The sequence below is a fragment of the Oryx dammah genome, unplaced genomic scaffold (genome assembly GCF_014754425.2).
Source record: "Oryx dammah isolate SB20612 unplaced genomic scaffold, SCBI_Odam_1.1 HiC_scaffold_2, whole genome shotgun sequence".
NCBI lineage: Eukaryota > Metazoa > Chordata > Mammalia > Artiodactyla > Bovidae > Oryx > Oryx dammah.
In genome coordinates this window covers 61543009-61564530 of record NW_024070186.1, presented here as the reverse complement: position 1 = coordinate 61564530, position 21522 = coordinate 61543009, and the positions used below count along the sequence as shown (strand labels likewise).

The 21522-nt window shown below is 41.3% G+C and overlaps 1 protein-coding gene across 2 annotated transcripts in view; it reads right to left on the bottom strand.

The window, feature by feature from the left end:
* FNDC3B (fibronectin type III domain containing 3B) overlaps positions 1-18962 on the bottom strand; it is a 356356-nt gene extending 337394 nt beyond the window's left edge. The window contains exon 1 of one of the 2 annotated variants that reach the window (XM_040248765.1): positions 18772-18962. The gene's annotated coding sequence lies outside the window, so the exon portion shown is untranslated. Of the gene's footprint in view, positions 1-17871; positions 17959-18771 lie in introns of those variants that run through there. The other variant, XM_040248772.1, reaches the window with a different exon arrangement.
* Between the last annotated feature and the right edge of the window lie 2560 nt (positions 18963-21522).

Here is a 21522-nt window from a genome sequence, read left to right as displayed (position 1 = left end):
TACAGTCAATGCAGAGCAAACACAACGACCTGAAGTAACACAAGAAGACCTGTTCCATACGAATTACAGATCCATTAAAACAGAAGGGTTTCTATTACCTTCTCTGGACACAAAGACTGAAACGCTTGCTCTTCTAGTACTGGCTACTCCTGTGATTTTAAACAAGTCCCTTTAACTTAAGGGACTCTTCGTTATGTATTTCCTGGGAAAACCAGACATTGTCTTAGAAAAATGAATTATATACCAACTGAGAATCTGGAACAGAGCATCCCAATAAATCAAATATCAAAATGGTAATAAAGATATTCTGATTCATTAAAAAATGTAAAGATATAGGAGGAACATCATCAACCTGCTTTAAAAAAAAAAACAGTTTTTTAAAGATTTCATTTTTTAAGCAAAGGACATGAATCAGTGAAAACCAAGAAAGCACGAGATTAGTCAATGCAACTCTGAAAGGCAAGGAGAGGCGCACTTTCTCTGTTACATTACCTAATACCAATTTTTTCCTTCCTGCTATTGATACTAACAGAGTAACTGATTGCCCTAACGAATATACAAATTTCTCCAAAATGAATGTTGGTTTTGAAAAGCAAATCAATGTTAAAAACAACAACTAACCCAGCAAGTTTCCAGCAGCCAGTGGGATATGTGAGAACTGTGCAGTCTGCAAAAATGTGGTAAAAAATCCAGAACTGAGCCAGTTCTGACAATATTCAGAAAGATTTTCTACACACATAACCTGCATACAAGTCCATTCATGATTTCAATGTACATACATTCCTATAATCGAGATTAAAAACATCAAGTTCTTTTTTTAATAACACTGTTCTTATTCCAGTCCCCCAGTCAACCTCCAGCACTGCATGACTTTTTTTTCCTCCTAGCTAGTTAGAAAATTAAATTTTCTTCATTTCCAGCCAGGGGCCACTCAAACAAATCTAATGGGTGTAGACAGCATTTCCTGCTTACTGCAAGAAAATAATAGGATTGCCATTATTAACATGGCCTGGGGCATACACTGAGGTGGGGCACTGAAGGAACTGACCTTTCATTTTCATCAGTTAGCCCGCAATGACTGCCTGATTTTTGTTTTTGTTTTTTTAAAATGGTGAAGGTTGTTTTTTTCCCCCAACATTAAGGTCTAACACTGGCTCATTCACTCCCATTGAGCAACACAGGCTCCAGTCCCTATTATCCTTTCCATTCAACTATGTTTATGTCTAAGACAACCTGCCAGTACCCAACTAGCTAAAATTCAGGTTTTTCTTCTTTTATGTTTTTGGAGCTAAGCTTCCAATTTATAAGAAGTTGGTGAGGCTTAGGTACTGCCAAAGCAGAGAAAACCATTCTAGTCATTGACAACTCTGCCAAATATTCTATGTTATTTTAAAGAAATGAGCATTGAAATGGTGAGCAACAAAGGTGGCTAAGATTTAAAATATGTCAAGGTCTTACTTAGCCTGCACCGTGCTGTTTCCCTGCAGTGGCATCTCTACGCCATTGTATAGAGATGAAGAACATCATCTGATGTGAAGACCCAGAGATGAAAAGCAGGTCTTGGAGCCCCATGGTGTTGCCCACTAAAGTCAAGGCCCGATCTTCTCTCTTAAAAAGTTAGAGCAACATCCACAAAAAAAGGGAGAAGGAAAGGGAGCGAGTTACTCTCCTTTATTACAACTTTCCTTAGATCCCAGACTTTGGAGAGGAAGCAAAACTGCTGTATATCTACTTAAAAAGAGACCACCTTTCTTGGAGTGGGCAGGGAAGAAGAAAAATACTGGTAGAAATAGCACTTTTTAAAGTACTTTTCTTGGCATTGTGACATGCTCCCTCCAACCCCCCAAAAGTGCTTCTCACATAATTTATTTCATTCTATGCCCACATTCCCTTATAAGCTCAACAGCTCAAGCATGATTTTGGAGATGAACTACAAAGATGTCACTTGAACAAGAACACTCAAGGAGTCAGGGGTAAGGCCAAGACAAAACTGATGACTTGTATTCATATATACTTTTAAAGTAACAGGGAAATGATTTTAAATAACTATCATCCCATTAAGAAGTATGTTCAATGATTAAATGTCTATAATCAGTGAATAAAATAATAAAATAACAGCTCTCTCTTGCTAAGCAGTTGACAAAGCATCATACAGAGCTAAACAGTTCTAACAATTCCTTTTAACAGACAAAGCCACCAAGATGCCGTAGTTAACCAAAGAGTGACACATCTGCAGAGAGCTGAAAATCTGGGGTCTCAAACTCAGGGCTCAGTTTCCAGAGCACGTGGGCTCCGTCCTCCCACTACAAATGATGATGAAAGATCTACCTCCTTACCAAAAATATTAGCTCCAAGTGATTAGCTTCTCATGCCCCGCAAATAAAAAAATTGTATGTGATACTCTGCTATTATTTACAGACAAGAACTAGAGAACTTCCAAGAAGAGTGGTTTCTCTAAAAGATGTTTCCTTTTCATCCAACCTATCTTGTGATTAACCTTTCTAGAAAGTTATTAATATGCTTTTTCCTAAAAAAATGGTAAGAAAAAGTTCTTTCTTGGCCAAAATGGACACTTAACTAAAATATACAAATACAGCAATCTGCATTAAAAATACTTAAAAAAAAAAGGTTGTTCATTAATCTGCCAAGCAGAACATCTGACAGCAGACAAAGAATTGCCCCTCTACTGAACTCACAGATGACTCAGTGGAAATTAGAATTTGGAAAACTTATCATCCCACATAAAACATAATAGAGACAAACTCACTTACCTTCATTGGCACTACATCCTTCTCAAACCTGGCCTACTTTCCTCTACTCCCTCCTACAATCCCTGCTTCTCACAAAAGCGAGAGAGGAAAGCCTGCAAAAATAGAACGTTAATGGCAAACACTCGGGGCCTAAAATTACTCCAAACAAAATGAAGCTAAGGGAATCTAGGGAAAATTTATTTGTACCCTCAATTTTCTCTTATTAGCCAACTACTATGCTTTAATGGGTTTGCACTCCTGAGAAAACTGAATTAAGAGAATTGGAAAGTAAAACATAAATAGGAAATGACATTGTTTCCACAAATCTAATAAGCAAATAGAAAAATCTAAAAGACTAGGTTTTAAAATTATCAGAGTGTCCCAGGTATCATTAAAATACAGTTAAAGCTACAGTGCAGTAACCACACAGCAAGATTAGAATGTCAAAATCAAATAAACCTGGAAATGACTCTACTGCATTAGTAAAGAAATTTTGCATTGAAGATGCGTGTGTGCTAAGTCTCTTCAGGTGTGTTCAACTCTTTGTAACCCTATGGACTACAGCCTACCAGGTTCCTCTATCTATGGGATTCTCCAGGCAAAAATATTGGAGTAGGTTGCCATGCCCTCCTCCAGGGGATCTTCCCAATTCAGCAACTGAATCCGCATCTCTTATGTCTCCTGCACTGGCAGGGGAGTTCTTTACCACTAGCAACACCTGGGAAGTCCAAATGAAAGATATCTGTTGCTAATTAAAGCCTGAATTAAGACACAAGCCTTGAAAATTATTATCCATTTCTTCTCCCTGCTCCCATAAGTCTCTTAAAAAAAAAAAAAAAAAGACAGCAGGTAGACTAAGTTGGAAATGCCTGTGGGAATTAAGGTAAAAATCTACAGTTGAATACATTGGTCTAGAATTCAGGGATATAATGTAGCTAGGGGGTTGGGAATTATCAGTCTTCATTTGTGGCACAACAAAAGAACATCCATATCCAGTATTTTTATGTGCTAAGTATAAATAATGAGACATATTCATTAAACAGCTAAATAATTTTAAAAGAGCAGCATTTTAAAAATTGAACTTCCTTTCTAGGAGGCTGAAAGCCGATTTCATAATTTCCTTGAATATGAGTGTACACATGGGCAATTTCAGTATCTTTTATCCAAAATTAATTACGTATCAATAAATCTCCATTTTCAGGTGAAAATTGTAAAAGTGTACAAAGGGTTAGATAGGTGAGGATCCAAGCAATTTAAAACTTAAGACAACAAAGTGCCCAAATTAAAAAATTAAAACATACTCCCTTTTTAAAGTGCTTAACACTGTTTCCTTTACACTTTAATGTATAAAATAGATGTTTTAAAATTAAGTGCTCTTAAAAGTTAGTTCAATCACTCATACTCCTACATACAAAACAGATAACCAACAAGAACCTACTGTAGAGCACAGGGAATCATACTCAACATTCTATAGTAATCTATAACGGAAAAGAATCTGAAAAAGAATAGATATATATACATATGTATAACTGACTTACTGTGCTATATACCTGAAAGTAACACAGCATTCTAAATCAATTATATTTCAATTTTTAAAGAAAGTTTTTTTAAAAATTTTAAAGTTAGTTAGATCCTGTAGTACTCTGTGTCATGAAGACCACCACCATCAAGCTCTGAAAGCCTGGTTACGAGGCAAAGGCTTGCTAGCCCCGAGCTGCACCGAGGGGATGGCATGTAGGCAGGCCAGCATCAGGGAGCCCCTCTCTGGGGTGGCAACAGGTCGTGGACATTTTACCATTTATAGCCTCCCTCCTGGACAGAAGTTTTGAGAAACAAGAGAAGGTTGTTCTCACAGTCCTCCCCATTCTGTGGACACACAATCCCCAGAGAAGCACATGGCTCCTTCTGGACCATGAGCAGCATTCTGGTGAAGGAGTAAGCAGCAGTGTTTAGGTAATACCGCCACGGGCGCTGCATCTTCATTACTCTTCATCCACACCGCCCCACACACAAACACAGCGAGAGAAAGCAAGTCAGGTCCCACTTCAAAGCCTTGTCCTTAACTCACCTTTGGTGAACTCACTTTCTAAAGATGGAGTAGGGAGTGCAATAATTTCTAACAAAGGAAGCATTTAGGGCTGCCAGCTCCCCAGGTTTAGCCTGGGCCGTCTGGAAAAGCAGAGGGCCTCTCTGAATCCTGAGGTCACCTTTTATGCACCACGGGAGCTGCTCTTGGCGTCTGCAGAGACGAGACACGTTCTAGTCAGTTCTGGGCTCATCCCACCCCTGTGGCTGCCTTCAGTGCAAACCAAACACCACAAACTATTAGCCTTAAAAGGACAGAAAGGCTTAGTATTAGGAATGCGAGGCCTTGCTTTTCCAGGTGCAGCCTATAAGTACAGGATCTTACACTATATAAATTAACTTAAATGAAAGGCACCGGGGAGAGACAACGCAAGATGAACAAAACGGTGTTGCCACTGAGTGAAAAGGACTCTCTCTCACAGCATTTCTCACATGTCTGAGTTAGGTAAAACTTCACTACCATTTCTTAATCAGCTGCTCTAGATTATTCCCATTCACTATATTGAGTTTCTCATATATTACTTTCTATGAAGGATACTTTTATTCTCTGGTTTCTCTCATTCCAAGGTTCAGTTGCTATTACAGAAAACAATCTAGGAAAATCTCCCTCTTGGGAGATGTCCAGAATATTATTATTGTTTCAAAAGTAAATTTTAGGTTTCTGGACCATAGACAGGTTGAACACATGGAAGGCATTCAACTAGTACTTAGCCTTAGCATTCAGCTACCTGGGAACAAAAACAGACCCTGTTCCAAGTCTGGAGATACAAAGAAGACATTTAATGTGAACTATTAAAGCAGCAGTGTGATATAGTTGAAAAAAAGTTCTGGCATCAGTCCAGGTGATCTTTTTAACCTTTTTGAGCATATCCTCTAATCTTAGTTCACTGACATACATTTACAACACACCAGGTATGATCAGGCTTCTGCAGTAGATAGTGGAAACATAGAAAAACAGAAATCTTTTCTATCTTCCATAGTTTTATATACATGCAACTCCCTGACACGTGGTATGTACTCAACAATTGCTGGTCACTGTTTTACATCTGGCGTGCAGTCCAAATGTTTGGATTTAGTGCACAAATGACAAGTGTCCTCGTTTCCATATTAAACCGCTAAGGGTGGTTATCATTTTATCCCATAGAACATGATGCTAAACCCCTCTGAGGAACCCTTCAATTCTGCCCTGGGTCCTAACTAGAGTCCTCTGGTGTCCCTTCCAAGTACTCCTCCCTCCTCACCTCCTTCCAGGCAACAGGTAAAAAACTTGAAAAGGATAGATTACCTTGAAAGGATAGGGCCGAGTTCCCAAGTCTGGGTTTCCCAGAGTTGTTGGATCACAGAATTCACCTGAAACACCTCATGAAGATTTCAGATCCCACCCCAGATTTCATGAGAGAGGGCACACATGCACCTTCCGCCCCATACATTAGCCCTAGAATGCTCCAAGAGATTCTCCTCTTCTCAGGTGTGCTTACCTCTCCCCGCTAGTGGCTGAGGTCAGTCACCTCAGGTTTCCATGAGACACTCTCTTACCTTTTCTCCACGGCTTAGTTTAGCACCAAATACTCTGGCCTCCAGTCTAGCAGAATCAACTCTCTCTGCTGGACCCCCAACCACTTAGCAAGACACATGTTGGGGTTTTTTCCCGCCCCCTCAATGTCTCCATTCTAGAGGTTCCCTCTAAGAAGATCATTTTAAACTACCATAAATATCTGAAATGTCACCTTTTTCCAAAAATAATGTTCTTAATTTATAATTCCCAAACTGACTCCAATAGACAAGCAAAACATACATAATCAGGGTCGCATTTTTAGGGAAAAGAAATGTAAGCTATTCGTTCTATTTGTATTTTCAAAATCAATCAGTGATATGATACAAACATGGGGGGAAAATAATCCATGTACTCTCTGGAGAATTTTATTTCTTTAAAATAGCAATGGATGAAAGGCCAGGTTTGCACTGAAAGTGACTCATGCCTTTAATTTAATATTTTATTAGATCCCTACCATGAGAAAAAAATTTTCAGGAAAACCGTGGAAACACAATGCCTATAATATCGCCCACGCTTCAAAAAGACCTACTTCAGCAGAGAAATAATGACTTGAGTGTCTGAGAAGAGGTACTAAGTTTAAATGGCATATTTAGCCTAGGAATTCATCCAACCATCCATCCAGTGAGCACTTCCTATGCACTCTCCAAAGACATTAAGGTAAATAAGTAATCATTCCTATACTCAAGTAAGGAGACAATCAGACAACACTGAAAAGGACAGTGTTCTGGAAAGTATAGAAATAGTGCCAGAAGAAATTAAAGAAAATGATAAATTACCTAAAATCATGGCTCTGGAGCAAAGTCTTTCCATCTGGATTTTTATCTGATATTTTCACTATTCATAACATGCACTTTATGCCGGATGTTTAAGCTTTATATCCAATCACTTAACAAAAATCCTGCACCATCATTTTATAAGTGATCTATCTAAACTCAACATCTGTATCTCAGAAGCAAAACAAAAAACCAACACTCAGAGAACAGTCACCACTATGAAATTAATAGGTGCTAGAGATAAGTTCAGATGAATAAAATACTACATACTTGTTTTCTCTCACTCTATTCCCTCTCAGTAAGTTTTAGTCTAACAAACTGAAGAATGCTTTTCCTTAAATGCTTTTCCAACACTAGTACTGAGATGACTTAGACTCTTTCTCTAAGTGGAAATCAAAGTTTTCCCTAGAGTATGGAAGATGACACAATTGAAATTACAAAAAATGTTTAAAGGTTAGAAAATATGACAGGTCTAATTGTACATCCTACTCCCTGGACGACTCACAGTGAAACTCACGAACTCACGATAGACCACCTTTGTGTGTCTACATAGTCTGTGGATATTAATAAACTACCTGGCTCATCTAAATGTTAAAATATCTTTTTTCCTCTCTCTCCAGGGATCTCCTACTTTTAAATAGTCTCCTCTTAAATTCAAGTCAGTTAATAAAATAAGGAAACGCTGACCTCCAAAAATGGCCTAGGGGAAATTACCCTTTACACTGCACTAGGCAATGGGAAGGGGGGGGGGAACAGCTACATACCCAGCAAGAAGTAGACCAAGGAGGAGCAAACAGAGGCAAGCTGCAATCGGGTGGAAGAAACCTCCTTCAATTTTTTTTCAGTTTTTTATTGTGACAAAACATACATACCATTTGCCATTTTAACCATTTTTAATCACATGGTTCAGGATACATGAAGGTTCAGGTACATGAAATGCATTAACAATATTGAGCAACCATCACCACTATTCATTTCCAGAACTTTTCATTATCCCAAGCAGAAGCTCAGGACCGATCAGTAACACTTATTCCTCTTCCCCTAGCTTCTGGTAATGTCATTCTCCTTTTCTTCTCTATGAATTTGCCTATTTCAGGGACCTCACATAAGTAGGAACATGCAATATTTGCCCTTTTGTGACGGCTTATTTCACTCAGCACAATGTTTCCAAGGCTCAACTCTGTTGTAGCATGTATTGGAATTTCATTCCTTTTTATGGTTGAATAATATTCCACTGTATGTATAGACCACATTATGTTTATCCATTCATCTGTGAATGGACATCTGGCTTTTTTCACCTTTTAGATATTCTAAATAATACCAGTATAAGCACTGGTATACAAGTATCTGTTTGAGTCCCTGCTTTCAGTTATTTGGGGTACATATTTAGGAATGGAATTGCTAGGTGATTCTATATTTAACTTTTTGAGAAACCACAAAACTCTTTTCCACAGTAGCTGTATCTTTGTACATTCCCAACAGCAATATACTAGTGTTCCAGTTCAACATATTCAAGTATTCTCTGATTCAGATTAACATTTACCTTTATTACCCTAAATTGGACTTTTCTTTCTTGGTACAAGAAAAACAGAAAAATGAGGAACAGTAATATCTAATGACTTTTAACATTTTTCTCTTAAGTGACTTAAATAATAGAAAATATAAAATGTATTTTTAATTTTTTTCAATATAAGATAAAAAGGAGCATAATATCCTAAAAGCATGTTGAGGATCCTACATTTACAACCTGTACCATAAAAACTGGTCAGTCTGAACTTTAAAAAGTCAAATATTTGAAAACCTCATGTCTGAATAAGTCTATATAAATATTTTAAAATATTTTTAAAAGAAATTTACTTTTCTTGGGGGTCAGTTCACAAAATACCTGGAACTAAGCTGTTCAGGAAGGCCTTGCTTTAGTAAAAGTAGAAGGGAAAGATTTATAATAAACTTACCTAAATACCACTGGCAGGCTTTCCACAATTTTGCCCAATCCCATATGGAGGAAGAGATGGGCAGTTAAAAGCAATAATGATGTTTTTAAGCCTTTAACACCTGCTCTCACCAATCCGCCATCAAGTGCTTACAGGAGGAGACAACAAGTAGCAAAACAAATATCAATAGAAAACATTCAAAGCAAATCAACAGACATATCTGGGACTCTACTGGTGGAAGTGGATGAGATATGGGGAGGTGGACATTTGCTTGCTGTTATGACTTATTTTGTATACAAAAATATACTTCTAACTATTCCTAGTTCATGTGACAGTACTGAATAAATTGCCATTTATTTCATGGCAGTCCCACACCTTTATGAAAAAGCCCAGTAGTAGAACTATTCTCAACCCATACTGCAGTTCTACATTGCTTTCAAGTAAATTGGTTTTTCCAAGGTGCTTAAAGTGGTTTGTTCTCCCAATTAAGTAAATATTCCTCTTATGATCTATTTAAACTTGTTACAGTAAAACCTTTTCATATAAAGTAGTAAGCCAAACTTTATCTTAGACTTGCCTGGATAATTGCAAATTCCTAATTAGTTACATCCAGAACAATGAAATTATTTTTAACAGAGACCCTCTCCCACCAGCTGTGGAGAAACTGACTGAGCCCCTTAAGAATAAATTAAATCGTGTTATTTCCTGGGATTTTAGAATCTTCCATTATTTCTCAAACATACTACATTTGCTCACGTATGAAGACAATTTTCCAGATAGTTATTTTAACAGAAAGCTTTTCATAATTGAACATTATGAGTCTGTACTATATCAACTTAATTTAAACAAATTTTTCTGACTGGTTGCCTTTATAAAAAAAAGTTCATCTTCCAAAGTTAAAACAAGGTTGTATCAAAAGCCTTTAATTCTTATATAAATTTAGTTTTAAACATAGCCTATAGGTGTTCCAATTGTTAACATTTTTCAGATTTCAGATAGGAGCAAAGGACTAAATTGTCACATCCTGCCCTAGGAGTCTGGTGGCAAACACAGCTCCCTCTACAACATCTCAAGAATATGAGCAAAAGACCCCTGTAAGTAAACAGAAAAATGTCTTGAATTTGCAAAAAAGTCAGAATAGCACAGAATATTTCATTAAGCACCTAGTTTAGAACTCAATAAGTGCCTCCTGAGTAATAAACAAGTGAATGAAATAAAATTACATAATTATATTTTAAACTCAAATATAATCATTTAATACAAGGGACATTTTAAACGGAAACTTACTAGAATCACAAATTATGCTAGCTTTGGCTCAACACCATTAAAATCTTCTCCCTCCAATTATATGAAAACTGACAAGCAGTAGTAATATTACAGAAACAAAAGAAAATAGGAGCCAGTGACTGAACCGACGGTGAGTTCTGGCAAGGACCTTTCATCAGCCAATGAAATTACAATCCAGGTGTTTTTATATCTCAACTAGGGACCAATAAAAGAGATTCAAGGATTGATACATTTTAAAATTAAGAAACTTTCCCACTTGTAATAGATGACCACTATAGTCTTATCTTACTGGATTTATTCTTCCCCTCTCCTTTTAGGTTCCAACCCCTACCCCCCGCATACCTCTGGTCTCCAAGGGCAGATCCTTGACACTAAACCCACACCATAAACAAGTCCCCTCTGGGTAAGCTTGTGACTAAGGACCTGCTTCTCATTGGCTGTACCTTGCAAAGAGTTCAAGTACGTGCGTGCTCAGTTGTGTCCAACTCTTCACAACCCCATGAACTGTAGCCCTCCAGGCTCCTCTGTCCATGGGATTTCCCAGGCAAGAATATTAAAGCAGGTTACCATTTCCTTCTCCAGGGGATCTTTGCAACCCAGGGATCAAACCTGCATCTCCAGCATTAGCAGGCAGATTCTTTGCCACTGAGCCACCAAGGAAGCTTAAGTACCAACCATCAAGTCGTCCTCCCAAGTGAGCCTGCACTTTGCTTCAACAGAAACCTGCCTCTGTCTAGCCATAGTGACTAAAACATTCTCTGCCTTTAAAAAACACATTAATACTATATATACAGTATTGTGTATTTTAAGGCAAAAAAAAAAAAAATGTGCTTACAAGTATTTTCCTATATTCAAAGGCATTCAGTGTCAACTAAAGAATAAAGCTTCTCCTCAACTACGTAGGGGCTTCCCTGGTGGCTCGGGTGGTAAAGAATCTGCCTGCAATGTGGGAGACCTGGGTTCAATCCCTGGGTTGGGAAGATCCTCTGGAGAAGGGAAGGGCTACCCACTCCAGGATTCTGGCCTGGAGAATTCCATGGGGTCACAAAGAGTCGGACACGACTGAGCAACTTTCACTTTCAATTACCCAGGTGCATTCCCAGCAGCTGCACAAGGATGAGAATTAAGGTAATTTTTAAAAATTTTTTAAATTTTTAAAAATTTTAAAAATTAAGTAATTTTCAAGAATTACTTGAAAATAACAAGCTCACAGTTGAGCTATTTCAAATCCTAAAGAAATGATGCTGTGAAAGTGCTGTACTCAATATGCCAGCAAATTTGGAAAACTCAGCAGTGGCCACAGGACCGAAAAAGGTCAGTTTTCATTCCAATCCCAAGGAATGTTCAAAGTACCACATAACTGCACTCATCTCACACACTAGCAAAGTAATGCTTAAAATTCTCCAAGCCAGGCTTCAGTAGTATGTGAACCGTGAACTTTCAGATGTTCAAGCTGGATTTAGAAAAGTCAGAGGAACCAGAGATCAAATTGCCAACATCTGCTGGACCATCGAAAAAGCAAGAGAGTTCAAAAAAAATATCTACTTCTGCTTTATTGACTACACCAAAGCCTTATCACAATAAACTGGAAAATGCTTTAAAACATGGGAATATCAGACCACCTGACGCTGCCTCCTGAGAAATCTGTACGCAGGTCAAGAGGCAACCGTTAGAAGTGGGCATGAACAACAGACTGGTTCCAAATTGGGAAAGGAGTACATGAAGGCTGTATATTGTCACCCTACTTATTTAACTTCTATGCGGAGTACATCATGAGAAACGCTGGGCTGGTTGAAGCACAAGCTGGAATCAAGATTGCCAGGAGAAACATCAATAACCTCAGATATGCAGATGACACCACCCTTATGGCAGAAAGTGAAGAGGAACTAAAGAGCCTCTTGATGAAAGTGAAAGAGAAGAGTGAAAAAGCTGGCTTAAAACTCAACATTCAGAAAACGAAGATCATGGCATCCAGTCCCATCACTTCATGGCAAATAGATGGGGAAACAGTGGAAACAGTAGAAAACTTTATTTCTTTGGGCTCCAAAATCACTGCAGATGGTGACTGCAGCCATGAAATTAAAAGACACTTGCTCCTTGGAAGAAAAGCTATAACCAACCTAGACAGCATATTAAAAAGCAGAGACATTACTTTGCCAACAAAGGTCCATCTAGTCAAAGCTATGGTTTTTCCAGTAGTCACCTATGGATGTGAGAGTTGGACTATAAAGAAAGCTGAGTGCTGAAGAATTGATGTTTTTGAACTGTGGTGTTGGAGAAGACTCTTGAGAGTCCCTTGGCAGGCAAGGAGATCCAACCAGTCCACTGTAAAGGAAATCATTCCTGAATACTCATTGGAAGGACTGATGCTGAAGCTAAAACTCCAATACTTTGGCCACCTGATGCAAAGAACTGACTCACTGGAAAAGACCCTGATGCTGGGAAAGATTGAAGGCGGGAGGAGAAGGGGGTGACAGAGGATGAGATAGTTGGATGGCATCACCAACTCGGTGGACATGAGTTTGAGTAACCTCCAGGAGTTAGTGATGGACAGGGAAGCCAGGCGTGCTGCAGTCCATGGGGTCTCAAAGAGTCAGACACAACTGAGTGACTGAACTGAACTGAATGTCTTACCACAAAAACTCACTGAATGTATTAACGCCACTTCATTAAAGTGAAGAAGAGGCATTGTGATTTCCAAAGTGAAAACACAGTAGGTTGCAAATATTTCTCTATACAGAAAATGATTTTTCCCCCAATTCTCAGCTATAACTGGGCTTCCCTGGTGGCTCAAATGATAAAGAATCTGCCCGCAATGCAAGAGACCCAGGTTCGATCCCTGAGTTGGGAAGATCCCCTGGAGAAGAGAACGGCAACCCACTCCAGAATTCTCCATCCTATTCTCCAAACTTCACCCCACCCAGAACCTGTTCTGGGACTTCCCAGGTGGCGCTAGTGGTAAAGAATCTGCCTGCATTGCAGGATTCCATCCCTGTGTAGAGAAGATCCCCTGGAGGAGGAAATGGAAACCCACTCCAGTATTCTTGTCTGGAGAATCCCATGGACAGATGAGCCTGGCGGGCTACAGTCCATGGGGTCACAAAGAGCCAGAAGAGACTGAGCATACCCTCGGCACGCAGCTGTAATTACTGAAAGCTCAGATAGTAGGCTTACTGAGATACCATACTCATGCGAAGACCTGACTCATTGGAAAAGACCCTGATACTGGGAGGGATTGGGGGCAGGAGGAGAAGGGGACGACAGAGGATGAGATGGCTGGATGGCATCACCGACTTGATGGACGTGAGTCTGAGTGAACTCCGGGAGTTGGTGATGGACAGGGAGGCCTGGCGTGCTGCGATTCATGGGGTCGCAAAGAGTCAGACACGACTGAGCGACTGAACTGAAGATACCATACAGGGACTGAAGCCCATGCCTCTATCATTCAGTTTTGGAAATTCCTCTAGGAGACTGTCATTTTTCCCCTCCACCTCAAGAATGACTCTGAATCAAGCTGACTGTCTTGTCCACTTCAGCAGTGCTAACCAGCTATGGACCACATGTAAGGAAATACAACTTTTGAGAGGTCACCAATCAACTATGGCATTAAGAATATGGAGAAAATAAAACTGCAATCTAAAGATTGAAATTTTATTCATTCATTCATCACAAAGAAAAAAATGAATCATTTTTCAAAGTGTCCAAACATGAGGTCTCTGAAAAAATGCAAACTAATTCCCTAAGAACAGCTCAGTTTTTAAACTTTGCAATGTAATAAACTATGGAGTTTGTGCGAGGCTTTGCTAAACACTTTTCAATACACTGACTCATATTAACCCCTTGTGACAACCACTTGAAAAATGGTACAGGTAAGATGTTTTCTCCTCATACTAAAATGAAGAAACAGACTAAGAGAGTTTCAGAAACCTATCAAGCACACACAGCTAAGAAGTAAATTAAGTCCCTGACAGATTATTCTGATTTCAGATACTCAGATGTGGCCCTCACTAGGGGATATAAGATTTGGGAGGCCCATGAGATCTCTAATCTTTGCCTATCATTTCAATATCTTTTAAATTATGTCTCATTTGTATTAAGCACCTTGATGTCCAAAATATGGAACTATGCATCCTGAGTTAAATGTTTCCAGCATTCGTCATGCTCACAAGAACACTATAATCCTACTTACAACATGGTTCTTATGTTGGTTCTTTGACAATAACTATGATCCCAATAGTCAGGAAAGGGTATAGGAAAGTTTTTCAGCTATCTGAATGGTCTAATTAACTGATCCCTCACCTTCAGTTGAATTTACAATTTTCAGAGCTGGAGGCCACACAATTCACACAACACTAAAATAATATAGAACAATTTAAAGCTGACTTACTAGTGTCTTTCAGAATTACATTAATACTCTAGGGTCAGGATTATGAACTGCAATTATCCCTGAGCAGTACAATAACTATGAAAGATAGAGCAGCTTCAGATATATTTATAACAAATCTGGAAGTTACTGTTTTTAAAATTCTAATAAAAGATTATTTTGTCATCTGTCTTTTCCTGAAAGCAGTAGGCAAAAAAAAAAAAAAGGGGGAAAGAAACAGGTATTGGGTTATTGGATATTTATGGATGAAATCCAGATAAATGAATGCTTATTTTAACATGAGTTGGAATTTTCACTATTTCATATATTAATAAAATAAGAAACTTGTTGAAATTCCTTCTACCAAATAAATTCTAAAATGCAAAAGATTTAAATTACATCCACTTATCGGAAAACTATTTGACCATATGCCACCAAGAGAATCTTTCTTTGGTAGCAAAGCAATGATTTTAATTCTTCAGGTTAATTGTGCAGCTAGATGAGGAAAAGTAAATGCTGATTTGATTATATTATTTACCTGAATGAACACATTTGAAAAAAAAATCACCCAATGAACAGGTAAATGGATATTGGGGGTAGTTTTTTTCAACTTATTAGTGATTTTTTCATACCATTCCCTACTTATACTCCTTTATTATACTGAAAATGAGCAACAATTCCTATAAGCAGTTATTTCAATCAAACATAAAATGTCATTTAAAGTTTTTGTCTATCAGTTTTTACTATGACAGGCAAGTGTTTTTAAAACAATTATTTGCTTGTTTTTGAGCTACAGGTAATCTGGTATTTGAATTCCACTTAAGAACTAAATCGAAGCATCTTCTGGTGGTATGGAAGAAAGAAAACTGAACTAGGCAATCTTAAAAGGAATGGGATCCAGTTAAACATAAACAGATTTGAGAGAAAGTTCTACTTTACAGTCCCCAAAATCGGGGTACCTAACCACTAGCCACAAGTAGCAGTTTAAAATAATTAAAAATAAATACAATTTAAAATGTAGTTCTTTTACTGAACAGGCCACATTTTAAATGGTACAACAGTTACACGTGCCTGGTGACTGCCATACTGGACAGCAGAGATATAAAACCATTTCCATCACCAAAGAAAATTCTATGTGATCTTGTGCAAGTTACTAAATTTCTATGAACCTCAATGCCTTGTCTATAAAATGTCCTTAACATCACCTAAAATTGAAAGACTATTAGAATTTTAATGAGATAATGTTAAAATTAAAAAAAAAAAAAACACCACTATATGCAGTATTTAGTACACATTAGATATCCAAAAGAGTAAATATTAATCTAGTATTGCATTTTAATCTAAGATCACAAACACGGAACAAGTCATTCTCCCTCACTGGGCCTCATTTTCCTAAAGTGAAAAGTTGGGAGGTCTTCAGGTTTTCAGTTCTAAGGACACTATCAAATGTTGCCACTTTAAATGAAATGTTAGGCAAAACTCCTACTGAGTAAACTACTACCCAGGCTCCTAGAGCCAGCTTCCTAACTAATCCCAGCCATTCCTCCAGAAACCCCAGAAGACTGGCTCTCCAATATAGCCCATGGTCTGACGTGAGCTATTTATAAAGTCCGTCTTAAAAGGTTACTGGAATATCTTTCTGAAATTGTACATACTGTAATTAGAAGCTACAACCTCCTATTCCATGATGATATCTTACAGTTTTAAGATCTCTTTTAAAATGAACACTATCTTTATGTAGAATTCTTTCCTCTTAGCATATAAACCAAAACACTTTAAAAACGCATACAAGTTTAAGTACCATTTTTTAGTGACTTTTTCTTTCTACCAAGTATGCCTCATTCTTGGCCAGCTTGTGCGTGACCCTCTCGTGTCTAAACAAAGTGAGAATTTCCATATGGTGGAGGGAGGCGAGTGACCTTACAGGTGAGGTCCCTTTGCAGGACCAGAAAGCAAGCCCAAAGACTTTACCGTCATTAACAGCTGCTCCCCGGGAGCCAGGCAATTTACAAAACGCCGGTTCCACAGAGGCCGGTTCCACAGAGGCCGCTTCCAACCAGGGGAAACCACTGGCCCCCATACAAGGCACAAAACCAGGGCCACAGGCTGCTCTTGGCGTGGCTGCATGGGCTCTTCCCCCGGGCGTAGTCTCGGCCCCGTGTCACAGCTCTAACTTGAGAGTAAAGAGCAGCTCAGGCAGTAGAAATCAGAACAGAGCATTTTTGCCAGAGGCCAGAAGCCTCAAAAAAAAAAAAAAAAAGTGTTATTCCAGAGCAGATTCCTTTTCTTCCGGGTCTGTCTGCTCCCTCTGACTCTTTGCCCACAACCACCGTGCCTCCCCTTTCCCAATGCCCCACCTCTCTCCACATTAAAAAAAAGAAGAAAAGAAAAAAAGAAAAAAAAGGTGGCGTATTCCCTCTTCCTTAGCTTTCCCTAAGAGAGCCTGGAAACTGGAGGAAATTCAAATCAAATTAACTGCACATCAAAAAATAAACAGACAAGCAATCAAGGGGGGTGCCCACCCAACAAAAGACCTCGCCCGTTCCAAAATATGATTAAGCCTGGGTGGAAGAGGGGGAGGGAGACTAGAAACCAACAAGGATGGAGAGATCAACGTATGAATCTGCGGCCCCGGCGTCGGCCCACTGCGGCCAAATTCCAAATCTCGTTTCAAGAACGTGCTGGACTGGTGAGAAAAAAATTAAAAGTTTTAACTTTTAAGGCAGTCCGCAAACGGAACTGTCTAGATAAAATGCCATCGCTTCCCTTAGCCAAAGATAGAAGGGTGGGAGTTGAGATTCGAAAAGCTCCAACTCCAACCGCGCACTCCTGGAAGCCTCCCCGCCAACGGCGCCGCCGGGCGGCCCTGCCCCGTCTCCGGGGACATCAGGCCCGGGTGCTCGGGCTCCTATGGGGCGCGGGGACCGGACCTTTGGGAAAGTTCGCGGGCACAGCCCGAGGCCCCACTTTCCACCCGGAGTGACAAGCCCTTCCCACGCCGGCCGGCCCCCGCCCAGCCGCGGGCACCAGACGGTCCGCGCGGCCCCTCCCGGCCGCCTCGGGGCGCGGATTCTGCTGGCCCGCCCCACCCCGGCCCAGGAGCCCCTCGGGGTGACCGACTGACCGGAGCTACGCTGGCCCACACACCGGGTCGCCCGCTCCTTCCCGCCGAGCCCCACTCCCCCGCCCGAGCTTCCAGCCGCCAGGCTCGCCGAGTCCGACCGCTGCCGCCGGTTACCGCCCCCAGCCCGGGGGGAGCCCGGGGGGCAGGACGGGGAGGGAGGACGTGGCGCGCACTGAGGTGGCCAGCGGCGAGGCGGGGAGTGTCCCTGAGAGGCCTGGCCTGGGCGGGGGGGCCGGCTCGGGCTTGGGACCCTCCCCGCGAGCATCCCCGGGTCGGAGGTCCCGGCCCGCCCCCGCCTGGCGCGGAGAGGCGGCCCGACTTCAGCCCCACTTCGCACACTCGCCCTCCTCCCTCCACCATATGGAAATCTACCGCCTCAGAAAGTGACACGTCGAAGATTCCTCGGCCTCTCCGCCCGCCCTCCCCCTCCTGGGCAGCGTTCCTGCCGCGGAGATTCCGGGAGGGGGAGCGGATTCCTCGGACAAAATCTGCTGGGAAGGCTGGGGAGGACGAGGGGGGAGGGAGAGCCCGGGAACCACTGCCCAGATTTTTTTTTTTTTTCCATCAAGAAAGAATCTACCCGTTTTTTTCCCTCCTCCAAACCTTGGCCAGCTGTGTGGATGAGCGGGGGCCCGGAGCCCAGTAAGACGCGGCCCCAAAGCGGAGGCCGGCACCCCCCACACCGGGCCCCCTGTTCCCGGGGTGCCCAGATCAGCGCAGGGCGCCCCAGCACTCTGGCGGCAAGTTTTCCTCGGGAAGCCCGGCGCTCCCGAAGCGCTCCGGGACAGGCACGCACTTTGGCGGACTCTGCGTCCGGATGGGGCTTTCCAGCGCGCCGAGAGTGGCGGCAGAGACTTGGGATCCCGGTCCCCTCCAGACTCCCGCTCCTGCATCCCTTACCTTCCCTAGGGCTGAAACGCGGGGCTCCGGGCGCGCCACACACCGGGTCTCCCACGCTTCCCCAGCCGACAGCCCCGAGAATCCTTGCCGCCCCCTCGCTGCTCCCGCCGCCGCCGCCGTCCTCACCGCCGATCTCCTCCTCCTCCGGCCGCCGCCGCCGCTCAAATAACTACCAGGAGGGTTAGATGGGGGATTCCGCCATGTCAATGATGTCGGGACCACATGGGGATTTGGGGCCCGCCCACTGCCGTAATCTGCGGAGTATAACCGCCTCCACAAGCTCCGATTCACAGGAACTGTGGGATCCTCCGTTCCCGCCTAGTCCTGCATAACTATCCAGAAACTCCTTTTAGTTCAGCCAGACTTTAAAGTAGTCTGAGGCTTAAGGGAACTAGCAACTCCTGAAAGGCGAGGAGTTCATGGTCTGCCAAGATCGCCAACACCGGTATAAATGCGGGGTTTGCTATGTAATTATCAGAGTTAAGAATATGACATTTTTTCATTTGCACATATATGGACTGTGAAGAAAGCTGAGCGCCGAAGAATTGATGCTTTTGAACTGTGGTGTTGGAGAAGACTCTTGAGAGTCCTCTGGACTGCAAGGAGATCCAGCCAGTCCATTGTTAAGAAGATCAGTCCTGGGTGTTCTTTGGAAGGAATGATGCTGAAATTCCAATACTTTGGCCACCTCATGCGAAGAGTTGACTCATTGGAAAAGACTTTGATGCTGGGAGGGATTGGGGGCAGGAGGAGAAGGGGACGACAGAGGATGAGATGGGCTGGATGGCATCACCGACTCGATGGACGTGAGTTTGAGTGAACTCCAGGGAGGCCTGGCGTGCTGCGATTCATGGGGTCGCAAAGAGTTGGACACGACTGAGCGACTGAATTGAACTTTTTTAAAATCCCCACAACCTTGTGAGCTGTTCTGTCACCTCCTTTATTTCCCTCAGCACTTTGTTCATACCATTCACAGAGCTTTAAGAGATTTTATTATATTAATACAAAGTTACAATGTCTGTTTCCCCCTTTCGGTGCCCAATATGCGCTCCTAAGAGCAGAGACTGTTCCTTACTCCTGTCTGTATTTCTGTATCAAACAGAGTATAATGCATAAGGCACAGTAGGACTCATTAGGTAACTGCTGTGTTTATACTAATTAAGCCAAATGTAATGTATCCTGTTGTATAGACTCAAAATGGTAAACTGACTGCATCCCGTGTCACCCCTCAAATTATCCAGGCAGACAAGCAAGTAAAAGTTATCCCAAAGAGGCCACTCACCCTTTTAGCTTCCCAGGTATTCTAAATAATTACATTTAGCCTCAGTTATTAGGCGACATTGTTATATAGGCTGACTCATTGGAAAAGACCCTGATGCTGGGAAAGATTGAGGGCAGGAGGAGGAGACGACAGAGGATGAGATGGTTGGATGGCATCACCGACTCAATGGACATGGGTTTGGGTGGACTCTGGGAGTTGGTGATGGACAGGGAGGCCTGGCACGCTGCAGTTGATTGGGTCGAAAAGAGTCGGACTCTACTGAGCAACTGAACTGATTAGACTACAAAGCAGGACTAGGTAGCAACCAGATGCAACATACTACTTTCATTGATCTAAAAAATACATAAAAACCATTTTTGAGATAAAGTTATTGTACATAGTACTGTATTAAAGCCTGAAGAACACAAAAGAATACTGAGAAATAGCTCCTTTTCTCATGAAATTTGCGGTTCTTTTTTGCAGATGAGAGGAGTAATGATGAGTCTACGCACTGGGGCCCTCGGCCCTGACTGACTTCTTTTCCTAAATGCTCCCAAAGGGTCTCTTGAAGCCATCTTTCTAGAACAAGGTTCCAATCCTAAGTCGTAGTCCTGTATTAGAAGGGAAAAAAGAAAAAGCAGAGATTCCCCAGCTCCTGCCTCAGCTTCTCTGACTTGCCCCTGAGCCATGGCCTCCAGCCCAGCTGAACTCGCCTGACGTCCAAGCACCTTTGTCATTCTACACAAGCTTTCACTGTCTCCTTTCCCCTATCTGAAGAGCATTTCCTCATCTTTGATCACTCCCTCCCTCCCTTCCCATAGTCTCACAGCTGTTTTCTCCACAATCTCATAATCCTTTTCAGTTCTTCTCATATTGCTCCAAAATTATTGTATATCTCTTCCACTTGACTGGTCTTGTTCATTTTTGTATCCCCACCATTAACCTAACATGGAGCTTTGAATACAATACCCCCCTTATAAATATTTGTTGAATAAATTAATTTTAAAGGATATGGAAGAATCTGAATGACTAGATAAATGGCCAAACTTCAGAGGGTGGAAGTTTGAATCTAACTGTAGAAAGACAGGCTTAGCAAAGGAGGTAAAAGCAAGCAAGAGAAATTCAGAATACAGAATCATTTCTCCTATTTTCTACCACTAGATTGAATGTGTTCTAATTAAGAAGAAGAATCAATGACACAAAATGCCTTAAAATTTTAAATGCATTTTCATATATATAATCTCAGTGTCTTCTTATCCTAACGCCTAACATCAGTTTTGGCACAGAATAAAAACCCAGTCAGTGTTTGCAAAATGAGAGGAAGTATGGTGTAGGGGAAAAAGCATGGAAATTATAATTAGACAAAAGCCAGTGACGTTAGTCAAGCTTTTAAAGTTCTCTATGCCTGGGTCAGTTATTTATTAACTAGTGATATTGCCTTCCTGCTAAGGTTGTAAGGAATAAAAACCTCTAGCACCTGATACTCAATA